Here is a 14,290-nt window from a genome sequence, read left to right on the forward strand (position 1 = left end):
AAAATGCTAAACTAGATTTAGGAAAGAGGTGGCAAAGAGGGCTCTAGAAGAAAGATTATACAGAAGCGGTGGTTTGTCTATCCCCAAAGAGGCATCTGATGGAATTGATATGTTCTCAGAGCAACATAACTGCATTATTAAAGACCAGACTAGCTCCTATCAATGCATATTCTTTAGCAAGAGTGTTATTTCAGACAAGTGCATCTAAAGATTTCTGTGTTCTCAAAATTAATGTGATCCTGGATCATGTTAGCTTTCCATGTTCAGAGATTTTCATTTAATCCTAAGCTAACCATTGGGCAGCTGTGGACCTTAGAAGCTCTGAATTGATTAGGGGGTTAGGAAAGCTGGTGTATGGCTTCAGTGCAGGTAAACTTAATGTTTTTATTTTTTTTCTTTGGCTGTCAGAATGGTCAACACTCATGAAGTGATTCTTCAATCAAGTGAGGTGAAGTAAGAGTACAACCTTTTCATTCTGCGGAAATTATCCTGACCAAGCTATTCTCCTATCAGTGAAGTAACATAAATAGAGCTGAATGGGAAGGAAGGCCTTTTGTTATTTTATTTGATATGATTTTGTTTTGATAATGTCATGTCCAATTATTGCGGCTAAGAAAACAATGAACCCTCCCACTACCAACACCAGAAAGAACTCTGTGATGCTGGGGACGGGAGGGAGTATGCACTCAGCGGCAGGTGTATAAGCCACCATTGGCACAGACTAGACTGCTTCCTCTGAGCCTGTTGCTGCCCTCTCTGTGCCCTCTTCCTTGGAGCCACAAAGGGCATGCCCCAGCACACTGCCAAGAGCAGCTTCCGGGACACAGGTGTCGTCAGCAGAGGGCACCCAGGCTTTGAAGCTTTGACATAGATTCAGCTGAATGACTAGAGGTGTTCTTGGTCTTCAAGGGGTGGAATCAGAGTAGGAAACCACCTTGCATTAACCATTCTTAAAGAAAAAACAAGGTGACTCAGACATGGAGCTGAGAGCCCAGAGAAAGGGGCTAGAGCCACAGAAATCCACTGCCAGCTGATGTGGATGAGGAGGGGTATTTATTTTTATTCCAGGCTCTTGTTAGGCAGGTAGGCAAGCAGTTTTAGTGCCGACATAAATATAGTGCATAACATGGTAGAGTTTATTTAAACAGTGACAAAATGAAAACACAGGCGCTCGTGTACACACACACACACACACACACACACAGGAGAGCATGGGTTGCCCCATACAGAGAAATATCCATCATGAGTGGGCAGCAGGCCTGAAGATTTGCTGGAAAAGAGAAGGGGTGGGGGGAGGGAGACAGGGAGGGCACCTGGCAGTCCCTCCAGCCATGACATGGAGACAGACCCCCTCCCAATTGTTGGCTTCCTTTATGAGCTCGGGCAGTGCCTCTCCAGGTATGAAGCCACCTGGGTATTACATGGCACCTCCACACGTTCCACATGGAGCTCAATATCCGTATTTTCATGGTGTCTTCTTAGGTCCCGGATGAAGCAGATGCATCCCAGGAAAGGGGGCATTTTAATTGATAAATTGGAGGATAGAATTACACCGTGGGGCCTTGTGACTTCCAGCTCACCAAGACCTACCTGGCTGCCTGCCTAACCCATATCCTAGGAAGCAGAACCAGAGATCCCTGCCTGGCTACGTTTCTGAACTGCAAGGGTCTGGTGATTGATGGGCTCATCCTATAATGCTTCCTGTCCCTCACTGAGCACTGAGTAAAACAGGAGACTGTCGTATTACCCCTGCTTCATAGATGCACATGGACCTTTGGAGAGCAGTTAGCTTGTCTCTTTCACAGATCTTCAGACGGAAAGGTCACATACTTGTCTTATCCTTACCTGGAAAAACATCAAGAGGTGGATTTCAAGATTCGGACCCTGGCCGATGCCATGGATCACTTGGTTAGTCCTCTGCCTGTGGCGCCGGTATCCCATATGGGCACTGAGTTCTAGTCCCGGTTGCTCCTCTTCCCAGTCAAGCTCTCTGCTGTGGCCCAGGAAGGCAGTGGAGGATGGTGTAGGTGCTTGGGCCCCTGCACCCGCATGGGAGACCAGGAAAGGGCACCTGGCTCCTGGCTTCGGATTGGTGCAGCACCAGCCGTAGTGGCCATTTGGGGGGTGAGCCAATGGAAGGAAGACCTTTCTCCCTCTCTCTCTCACTGTCTGACTCTATCTGTCAAATAAAAAAAAATTAAAAAAAAAAAGATTCTGGACCCAAATCCTCAGACGACTATTGCTAACAGGCCAAGACTTTCAGATACCTTATACAAGAAGACAGTATTTTTCAGTGAAAAAGAATGTGAGTTTTTTCTTACCTTATTAAAAATTTTATTTATGTATTTGAAAGGCAGAGTCATGGAGAGAAAGGAGCAACAGAGAGCTCTTCCATCCACTGTTTACTCCCCAAATGGCCACAACAACTAGGTCTGGTCCAGGCCGAAATCAGGAGCCAGGAGCTTCATCCAGGTCTCCCACATGGATGGCAGAGACCAAACACTTGAGCCACCTTCCATAGCTTTTCCAGGTGCATTAGCAGAGAGCTGGGTCAGAAGTCGACCACTCGGGACTCGAACTGGCAGCCATATAGGATGCTGGAACTGTAGGCCACAGCTTTACCCGCTGAGCCATAGCCCTGGCACATGTGTTTGAATTATCAATAAGCATATAATGAGTATATTGGATAAAGAAAGAGTGATTTGAAAGCTTTGACAATTCTCTCTCTCTCATTTTATATATATATATATATGTGTGTGTGTGTGTGTGTGTGATACAGGTAATTTTATATATGTATATACATTTTATATATTATATAATTATATATATATATACACACACACATACATATATAAAATTACCTGTATCAGAGAAATATTATCTGACTTAAAGTAGATAGATTCTGGTCTCACGCTGTGGCACAGCAGGTTAAGCCACTGTCTGCAACAGCAGCATCTCATACGGGCAAGGTTTGAGTCCCAGCTGCTCTGTCCAATCCAGCTCCCTGCAAATGTGCTTAGGAATCCAATGGAGGATGGCCCAAACACTGGGTCCCTGCCAAGTGGGAGACCCAGATGGAGCTCCAGGCTTCTGACTTAAACCTGGTCCAGCCCCGGCCATTGCAGTCACTTGGGGACTGAACCACCAGATGGAGGATCTCTGTCTCTGTCTCTTCCACTCTGCCTTTCAAATAAACAAATCTTAGGGGGTGGGGGTGGGGGATGGGGGAAGTAGGTAGACTCCAAAGACCTACAAGAGGGAAAATGAGCGAGTTTTGAAGCCTGGTCGGATGGAAGGGTTGAGAGACAGACAACATTTGTTTTGTACAACAGAGTGGATCATGATCTTGATTCCCTGAGACATTTTATGGGAGGACGTGAAGGGTTGTGGAGGACAATGAGAGTTCAGCTTTAGAACACTCAAGGAGAGAAATCCAGAACATGGTTACATAACTGGTTTAAACCTCAGGAGAATTTTTAACCCAAGATTTACATACAGTAACTGAAACCGTGGAAATGGAGGATGGAGTCTAAATGCAGTGTGTAGTGTGATAAAAGAATAAAGCCTCGAGCTAAATCCTGACAAACACCAGAGTGGATGAGTAGGATGGAGAATGAAAAGGCAGCAACAGAGAATTGAAGCAGTCCTTGAAGTGAGGGCAAAGTCCTAGGCTGTTATCACAGAAAAGGCGGACGTGGTCTATGAAAGTCAGAGGGGTGAGGTCTCCTTGCCTCCTTCGTGAGCGGGAGGAAGTGAGGATCAGAGCCAGGCTAAAGGAAACAGCACTCAACAGGAAGAGAAACACATTTCCCTGGTAGTGAGGGAATAAATGTGCCTGACGGTTTCTTCTTTTTCCATGAAACAAGGGTTCAACTAAGTTACAGAGGAGACCCGGTCTGAGGAATCTGAGCCAGCAAACCCAATGAGACCTCATAAATGACCTTAACCTTATAAATCAGTTTCAAATCTAAATGAAACATGAGCTATTTTGCTGTGAATGCCAATACAAGCATTAACAAAAACAAAACTTAAGCTCAGCCTATCAGAAGCAGTCAGTGAACTTACATAAACAGAGAATTTCCAACAGGATGGATGAAGAAGACAACTTTACAACCATAACCAAATATTTCCTTTGCTTTACTTCTGAGTTTCCTCTATAATAGTCTCCCTTGTGCATTCTCTCAGCAAAACTTGTGAACCACTTTTGATCCTCTGCTTCCTAATTCATGAATTGTGTGTTCAGATAAACTCCATGTCTTACTTTGCTTTAGTTTACCTTTCTAACACAAAGGTCATTGTTATATTTGAAAAAGGAGAGCACAGGGGGAAAACATTTGGGCAAAAGACAGAAAACTTGGAGAGTTTGTGGAGAAAATTGGAGAGCCAGCCAGCCAACTGGGAACCTTTGGAGAAGAGTTAAGAGCCCAGCTGAATCTGGAGATTGTAAATATACATGCATCCACCTGCCCTGGAGAAAAGGAAGTCCTTTACCTTTAGCACAGGGTGAGTCAAGTAATCTTGCAGGGGCAGTTTTAGTCCACTGGTGAGGGCAAATATCACCAGGAGCCCAAACTCTGGTACCTGATTTTCAGTTCTGTGACTTTAAGCAAAACTGGTAACCATACTTCCCTTAAATCTTTTCATATGTCTAATGTTGATAACACAGAAACTAACTTTGGAACTGTGAGGACTAAACAGATGCAACATGCCCAGAGATTAAAATAGCAATGGACAGGCTTCAAATGCTCGCAAATGCTTAGTCATTAATATTGGTGTTAAATTTAGCAAGGAACTAATACAAATACCGATACTGTTTAGAAAGACAGTGAGTGAAGTGATCATAAAATCCAACTTCTGAAGGATGAGAAGCTACTGCAAAATCGGGCTGATACTCTAAGGCTCAGAAAAATGTTCAGTGGGCACGGGCTCAGCCCTTTGGTTGATGGTTGAATTACATTTGCAGAACTGGTTGAATAGCTGTGTTTGAGGGAAAGATAGGAAGTTATGGTCAGGAACCTGGAAGTTGGAATTGCTTGTATCAAAAGCAAGGTCTCTCTGTGTAGTCCTGGAAGAGGGTAACTAAAAGGAAAGAAGGTTACTGGAAGCAAAGATGCAACATCTACCCAGAGGTCCACAGTCTAGGAGGAAGTCTTCTGGGTGTGATTGAAGGAGCTAATACAAGCATGTTCTAAGAAAGTACGTTTTTCTTTAAGCTACCACTGTGATTTTAATAATTAATAATTAACACAATTATACATTTCAGTTAATGTGTTTTACCACAGAAGTAGTTCATAAATATTTTATAGATTCTAAATTTTTAATTAATTTTTTCCTCCACTCAGTCTACTATGAATGCTTTTAAGTCCTTGGGAATTGAATCTCTAGTCTTGCCTAATGATTCATTGCATTATTGCCCTTTTATGGCCAGTAGTTTCTTTTGAGTACTTTCATTTACTCACACATATTTACTGAATATGTATGGTGCACCGGCAAAATTCCAGGTGCTACATGTACACTACCCCATGTTCCATAGGCAAAGGGCTCAACTTTTTGGTTCATGATTAGTTGAAGTTTGGATAATTGCTTAGGTAACTGAATTTGATGGAAAGATAGGCTCGGCAGCACATATACTAAAATTGGAACAAAAGATAGGAATTAGGGTCAGAAGCCTGGATGCCAAAATTGATCATATCAAAAGTGAGGGCTTTCCTAATGTAGTCTTGGGAAAGGGTAGTTGAAGGGAAAGGAAGTTGGGTTTCCAGAGTGGAGATAAACATATTCAGAAACATAAGAAGGATAAGGAAATTTAGAGAGTGATATGAAAAGTGAGCACACCAAAGACAGCAAGAAAAATTCCAATAAAGACGTGGGTGGGTGAATGTTTTGAAAGAGATGGTCAGATTGGTCCGACTGAAAAGATGCTTCTGGAGCAGATATGTGAAGAGGTCTGGGAGCATCCTGGGAAGACAGATTTCACCATTAACAGTCAGTAAAAGTCTTGCTACTTTAGTGACAAAAATCTGTCAGCACACAATGGCAAATTCTGTTTGAGGAAAAGCAACTAAATATGTCGAAGTCCTCATTTTCTTTTCCATATACTTTATTATTACATTTTTATTTTACTTTGAATAAACTTAATACAACCAAGATATGAAAATAAAGAAGGCTGATGAAATATCTATTTATTATGATTAACTAGGAATACATTACATCCACAGATTCATACATGAAATAACTCAACCCCTCTTTTACCCATTTTATTTCCACTGAAGCCCAAAAGAAAATGATTCTTGAATTTGCAAGCTAAATAGAAACCTCAATCCTTTGGCACAAACTTTAAATAAAATCATATTATCTGCAAGACTCTGCTTTCTGAGCACAGTTGCCAATCTCATAACATTTCCAGCAATTTGTTTTATATCTGGAATATGAGGTACAAATCAAACACTGGCTTGTTTAATTTTGCTTGGTGATTTGGTTTTTCACTCAATCATGTATGTTTAGCAGATAATTTTCAGAAAGACACTATGTAATACTCTAACAGAGTTGTGCAGTTGTTTTTTTGTTGTTTTTTGTTTTTGTTTTTGTTTTTTTTTTTGTTTGTTTGTTTGTTTTGACAGGCAGAGTTAGAGAGAGAGACAGAGAAAGGTCTTCCTTTTTCCATTGGTTCACCCCACAATGGCCGCTGTGGCCATCACATTGCAGCTGGTGCACCACGCTGATCCAAAGCCAGGAGCCAGGTGCTTCCTCCTGGTCTCCCATGCAGGCGCAGGGCCCAAGGACCTGGGCCATCCTCCACTGCACTCCCTGGCCACAGCAGAGAGCTGGACTGGAAGAGGAGCTACCGGGACAGAATCAGGGTGCCGGCGCCGTAGGCGGAGGATTAGCCTAGTGAGCCGCGTTGCCGGCCTAGTTGTGCAGTTTTTACAGGAAGGAAAGATAGAATTTAAACTAATAAAAGCACATGTGTGTTTCTTGTCAAAATTTTAATTTTTAAGACCACATTCTATTAGTTTAAATAGCATTGTCATGGAATATTAATTGCATGCTTCCTGGATCTGAATCCAATTTTGCCAATTTAGAAAAATCATTAGAAACGAATTCAGATATCTTTGATGTATTCCCAACAGCATTATTTTATTTTCCTCTTTTAAAATTTATAGCTTTTCTTCCCTTTGTTCCAGTCTCTTGTGAGTTCAAGTTACATATGCATGAACAGGCTTTGTTCCCCTTGAAATCAGGACCGCAGCTTCTACAAGGCTCTGCAGCCTGCTCTCCTCACTTCCATTTCAGAATCTTCTCCATATCTGATAAGTAACTGAATACATCATATACACAAGGTAAAAAAATCCTAAAGCCCAATTGAATATATCATGAAATGACGTCCTTCTATTCCTAAAGCCCAATTTCTACCCCAGGAACAAACACAGTTAAAATTCTTCCATCATACGAAATAGAAATTCAATATTCTAGAAGATACATATGAGTATATTTTGTAAAACTGGGATCACTTCTGCATTTTAGCTTCTCCTACAGACATCACTTATTGATGCATGCAAAGATACTCATTTTAGCATTTCTTGAAATATGGAAGCAGTTAATATCTAGCCACAAATTTCTGTCCTGTCACTGCAGCAGAAGTACCAAGGAGGGTGAGAGCAGTAACTGCCTGCCCGCACGTCTTGCAAAGGCACCGTCTGAAAGTGCACCCAAACTCCTTCAGCTTCCAGCATGGAATTTCAGCCACCTTGAGTAGAGAATGTTGAGCTCTTCCACATCATGTTGAATAAAACAAGCTGGACACAGGAAGATACATACCACATGTTCTCTCTTACATGTGGGAGATAGAATTAAAAATAAATAAATAAAAAAAGAAAGCAAACAAACAAGCAAACAAAAAAGAAATACTTCTGTCTCTCCGTATGCTCCAAAGAATCATACACTCCTATAGTTCTGATGCTCTGTGATTATTTTAAAATGTATTGTAAATGAGTGAAATGGTCATCTTTTTATTTGATTATTGTTTGTAGCCCTTGCCTATATTTCCATTGTATTAGGATCTTTTCAGTTTTGACTCATTGAACTATTTAGTGGATCTTTAAGTCTTTGACTATAATAATATAAATTAAAAATATGCTATCTTGATTAAAAAGAGTGGCCAGCACTGTGGCTTAGCAAGTAAAGCCTCCTGTGATGCTGGCATCACACAGGGGCACTGGGGTGAGTCCTGGATGCTCCGCTTCTGATACAGCTTCCTGCTAATGGCCTGGGAAAAGCAATGGAAGAGGACCCAACTTTATGTGACCCTGCCCCACATGGGAAACCTGGGGGAAGCTTTTGACTCCTGGTTTCAGTCTGGTTCAACTCTGGCCATTGCAGCCATCTGGAGAATGAACTTGACTTTCAAATAAACAAATCTTTAAGAAAATTTAAAAAGAAAGAAAGAAGAAAAGGAGAAGGTGGGAGGGAGAGAGGGAAAGATGGAGGGAAGTGTTATTTTATTAGAATTGTATCTATGAATTATATTGAGTCTGTTCTTTGTATTAATCTCACACTAACATGAGAATTGATGAGAATTGTGTCATAGTGACTATTATGTACTTACTGTGGCTCTGAGAATCAATGTATTAATAAACTCCTTAAAAATATGTTCCGCAAAAAGAAAAATAAATATTAAAAAATAAGACAAATATCCATATTTAAAAAGAGAAAAAGAAAAGAAAAGAAAAAAATGGAAAATGTACTTAAAGGCACAGGTGAGGAAAATCTGCCCTGAAGATCCCAGGGGAGGTCTGCCTGTCACCAGTCATGTGTAAAGTTTTTTTTTTTTTTTCTGTCCCAAATCTTTTTTTTCATGTGTAAAGTTTTAGCCACAGCAGCCACCACTCCCCCTGAGGGTAAACAGCTGGCTGGTTGGCCAGAGAGGAGTTTCTTGGAAGAGTTACTCTTTGAAAAATTCCAGATTAGAGAAAAGCACATCATTTAATAACTAAGGGCCCAATGGCCATGCCAGATAAGCAAACTACTTAAAGTGTGTCTACCTTAGTGTTGCGACATAGCTAGTCTGCTTCTCTCATGTATTATATCACCCAATTTTCTTTATCCATTAATTCACTCATACAACAAAAATAATAATGACTGTAGTGTTAATGTGAGATCATGTGCTTCACAAATGGGAGGGAAACTCTAAGGCAGAGAGATCACTTAGAAAACTATTTATGCCATGGGCCTACAGACACAAAATACACTCTATTATATGGCAGAGACTGTGTCAATGTGGTCTATCCTGGATTCACTGATTTTAGGCATTGGAATAGCATTCAAGTAGAAGTAAGTTTATATTCAGGGAAGGAGAAAGAGCAATCTGTGTTAATTGGTGTGTTGTTCCTTATTGAAGAGTAAAATTTAACTTAGATATACTTGTATTTAATTGAGCTGTTAGTATTTCTACAGATGCAAACATTTTATTTTCCTTAAGCCTTATTTATTTATTTGAAAGGTAGAGTGACAGAGTTTGTTAGTTTATTCCCCCAATGCCCCCAGTTGGGTCTGGGCCAAGGCGAAGCTAGGAGCCAGTAACTCCATCTGGGTGGGTGGCAGAGACTCAAGCACTTGAGCACATTAGCAGGGAGCTGCAACAGAAGTGGAGTAGCCAGCACTTGAACCAGCACTCTGATATGGGTTGTGGGTGTCCCAAACAGTGGCTTAACCTGCTGTTCCACAAATGTCTGTCCATATCACAAGTACATTCTGTGAATTCTCTACATGTAACTCTTGCAGGAATCCTATGGAGTAGCTATTCATCTCAAAATTCTTCCATGAATGTGATCTCCTAGTGGGTAGGGGGATCCCAAGCCAGACAGACTCTGATTTCACCCAGCATACGTGCATCTCCATGGCTGCATGGCATCCTTTCTTTCCTTCAGTCCCAATGCCTACATCAGATCCTTGCTTTCTTAATGGATGACTGGCTGCGTGTGGTTCACTGCCTATTCTCTATGAGCAGAACAGTGCCAGGCCTGTGGTAGGACTCCATAAATGTTGATTAAAGGAATGAAACGATGCAGTGATTAATTAAGACACAGACATATGTACATATATAAAACTGCACAAGACCCAGATTATTAATGCAAGTAATAATCACTGGAGCCACTGCTAGGAAATGCTTGGATATGAACTTCCTGAATTTCACAGTGCAAGAACTGCTCAAGGAGAGACCTTGTCTTAATTGTCTGTATCCAGTTATGCCTGCAGAAAACTAATACATTGCCTTCATTCAGTAAGGCTCTGTGGGGATGTTAAATTTCCAAGAGACATGTCTTTAGTGGAGCCTTTATGGTTACAGTTTCCTGAGTTGAACAACCTGTAAGGAGGTTGGAGTTTCTTTTACCTTCTCCCTTGAGATTTGAACAGGTTCAGTGACCAGATCACACTCTTTGATGTCTTAGTCAGGCACCCTGAAACTCGAGAGACACATCTGTTTCCAAAGAAATACTCAGCCCAAACTGTTGAAAGACTAGTATGGAAAGAAAATGTTAGCAACCTCACTCTGGTGCCACAAAGCTGTCCAACTTCTAGTGTCAATGAAAGATCTGTGTAACTCCTTCTTCCCTTTCACCCTAGAATGTTCCCATTCTCTCCATCCCAAGGTACTTTGCCTCAGAGCTACCAAGTACTTCGCTGAATGAACAGACGAATAGATTCATTGAGTCTCACATTATTTGAATGTAGAGATATACAATAAAGATGATTTTCCCCGTGGCTATGCAAACTACTTGAAGAATGTCTACTCTAGTGTTACCACATAGCAAGTGCTTTTTAAATAAATAATTAAATAAATAAAAAGAAAGTTACAGTTTGGCTGGATGGCAGGTAGAATCATTGGCACCAACATCCTGACTGAGATGGGGATGGAGAGAAACAGTTTCCTTTGACCTGGTATCTGTGCGCTGGGATGCACCTGCAAAGGCAGGAGCAGTTACTGGGGATGTGTGCTTCCCATGCATTTGCTTACACTGCAAGTATTTGCTGGGCATTTACTATTTTCCAGGCATTCTTGTAGGTGCTAAGGATACACCAGTGACCAAACAGAATGGATGCTGCCCTTCCATAGCTGACATTCGAGTTGTGGGAAACAAAATATATGACCCCAATCGTGTGTGCTGAGGGAAATAGGACAGTCAGGAAGGAAGGTGGGGACTGAGTGTGTGGAAGGCAGAAGGACTGCTGTTTCCAACAGAGTGGCCAGGGCGGCTCTCACCAAGGTAGTGAGCGAAGGCTGAGGGGCTGCGGACATGAGCCACACTGAAATACAGGGACGGCATAGGAGCGGCAGGAAAATAAGGCCCAAGGAGAAGCAAGGAGGCTAGTGTGGCAGTGGTTGGGCAATGGAGAGTCCCTGAAATCGAAGGGGTGTGGGGAAGATCTCAGAGCACCCACAGCTTTCAGAAGGAACCTGGGCTCGCTCTGGATAAGAAAGGGAAATGGAGGCGAGTTTGGTGCAGAGAAGGGATGTGGTGTGGCGCATTTCCCACAAATGTTCTGGTTGCTCTGTTAATGACAGAGTGGTGGATCACTGGAGAGTAGACGGACTGATGGCCTCCAGACAAAGGCACACTGGGATGGACAAGGGGCCTGCCTGTGGTGCAGTGAGTTGTTGCTGCTTGGGATGGTTGCATCTGTATCAAGTCTGGGTTCAAGTCCTGGCCACTCCATTCTTCTGAATCAGCTTCTTGCTAATACTTCCCGGTGGGCCATCTTCTGCTTTCCCAGACACACTAGCAGGGAGTTGGATCAGAAGTGCAGTGGCCAGGACTCAAACCGGTGCCCATATGGGATGCTGGTACTGCAGGCAGGGATTTACCCACTACACCACAGCACTGGCCCCCGCTAAAGAGGTTTTTTTTTTTTTTTTTTTCGATTAAACACCCCTCATTTCCATTCTTACACAACTTCTAACGTCATTTTTCTCATCCTCATGGCTGCCGTGAGAGAGTAACCTTCAGGAAGCTTCCAGGTTTGGAGGGAGGATAAGAGGCTGATTGTCATCTCTCTCTTCCATTGACTGTGTTCTCAAATGTAGACATTGGACTTTTTGGATTCAAACTCATTTCTCTGTCCCTTTCTCTATATGTTATTTCTAATAAAGGCTAGGATAAAAATATTTGCCATGGATCTCCCACACTTTCTTTTGGATCTTATAGTTTGTGCCACTGATCTCTGTAGATCTAGCACCCATTATATCATGAGAATGTATGCCATATATTATTCAAAATTATGTTTTACTGCTGTGGAATCCAAATAACAACAAAATAGAAAAATTCCAAATATGACTTAAAGCTGTGCTGGTAGATCTGAGACTTTTGGAGAAACTCTTAATTTCATATTCCCATTGGTCTCCTAAATGTCTAGAGTTCAGACCTAAATTTAGCTCCGATATTGCAGGTGATTATGGAGACGTAGCTAGTTTAGAATTCAGGTTGTGGATTTCCTGCTTAAGATCCATTTAAGCCCAGGAACTGAAACATTTATAAACTGACAGGGCTGTTCATCACTTCTTAATATGGTTAGAGTTTTCAGAGCACGTTGCTGTGCTGTTTAGGGTCAGCTGTATACCAGCTCAGTATCCATAGATCACTGTGAAAAGAATGAGATAATGGCCCCCTGAAGACAGAACGGACCCAGCATCCCTGGGAGCGAGTCATAATTTTTGCTTTGATCTCCAGTCAACATTTGCTTTAGGAATCTGAAAGACTGTGTTTAGTTTTTTTTTTTTTTTAATTCTGATTCAGATAGCTTAATAAACTAAATCAATAAGATAAAATTTGCAATCTGTTTTGTCAGTTCCTGAGCTCTGCTCACGCCAAATGATCACATCAAGCATGATTATTCATTGTAATGACCCAAATTGAATGAGGCAACCATTCCATTTATTTTTGAAACCATTAGTCAATATTTATAATTCAGTTGTGAGAATCCTAAGGAAAATAAAGCTTTAGTTTAAATCACTCTGGGATGACTTTCACTGTTCTCTCCTGATGCACGCCAGGATCCCTCTGGTCTGGTATTTGACCTGATGCACTGAAGTCTCTCCTCTATGAAAATTTATCTTTCTAAAACTGTGCTAAGAATACATCTCATTTTTGTCAAGTACCTCCCCCACCCCCTGCCAAGTCAACTGGAACAGACTTAAGAACTTCATAAAGTTGTGAATTGGGTGGAATATATTCTCTTCACACTCTGCATAACTCAATAAAGGAAAATGGAAGAAGGGCTTAAATTCTCACCAAAATTGTATACATTAAAGTCATTCTAAAATGGCTCTGTTTTGTTCACAACATCACTATCTCTATTGCCCATTGGTTATGAGTGCTGGAGTTATTTAAGATCTTCTGCTTTTCACAATAGCATGGGACTTGCAAAACTTCAACCACAGTAAATAGAACTGTTTTGGTGAATATGGCTCCGTGTAAAAATGGCCTGGAAATTACATTTTTGGAAACATTTTATAAAAAGAAAGGAAAGAAGGAGGCGACTAAAGGGAATTTGGTTATCTCCTTAGAATTGTAGCTATGAAATACATGAATATGTTCTCTATATTAACATAAATTTTTTAAAATGATCTGGATATCCGAAGAAAATTCTGAAAGTTTAGAGACATTTTTTACAATGGAATTTTCTATGATGGCAATGAGGAAACGATTCATTTTCCTCCCAAGGAAATAAGATGCCAATTTGATTTTTTACATTCTCCCATGATAATACTGCCACGACAGATCAATGGTAATGTTTTTTTCGGATCTGATTTGACTGTTTCTGTCATTCATGATTCCACAGTTACTCTTCTTACCTAAGACGTCTCTACATATTCTTTTCAGTCTTGCTTTCATATCTACCATGTGCATGTCTAGGAACATATCTGTGCATGTGTGTTAAGTATGGATTTTTCCTAATCCTTTGATAAGGAAATGAAAGAGCTGGTAGAGAATGCCCTTGAGTCAAAAATCATGGACTTGAAAGCTTTGCTTCTGAGGTAATTCACTGAAATTTTCTGAGTGCTGAGAAAATGGGCATTCAGTCCCATACAGATCATTGGGAAAATGAACCGGACTCAAAATCTTGGCTATAAAAGTCACGGAGAGCATAAAACATTGTCAGGGATTTCACTGCAGTGATTCATAGCTGTGTAAGAATCACTTTGCAGGAAATAGGCACTTGGGTCCTCAAACAATGGCTCTCATTTTAGATTTCAAAACCTTATACTGTATGATAAATCAAGTTGTTTTAGGAA

This window comes from Oryctolagus cuniculus, chromosome 16 (genome assembly GCF_051225735.1).
Source record: "Oryctolagus cuniculus isolate XC-2025 breed Fujian yellow rabbit chromosome 16, ASM5122573v1, whole genome shotgun sequence".
Taxonomy (NCBI): Eukaryota; Metazoa; Chordata; class Mammalia; order Lagomorpha; family Leporidae; genus Oryctolagus; species Oryctolagus cuniculus.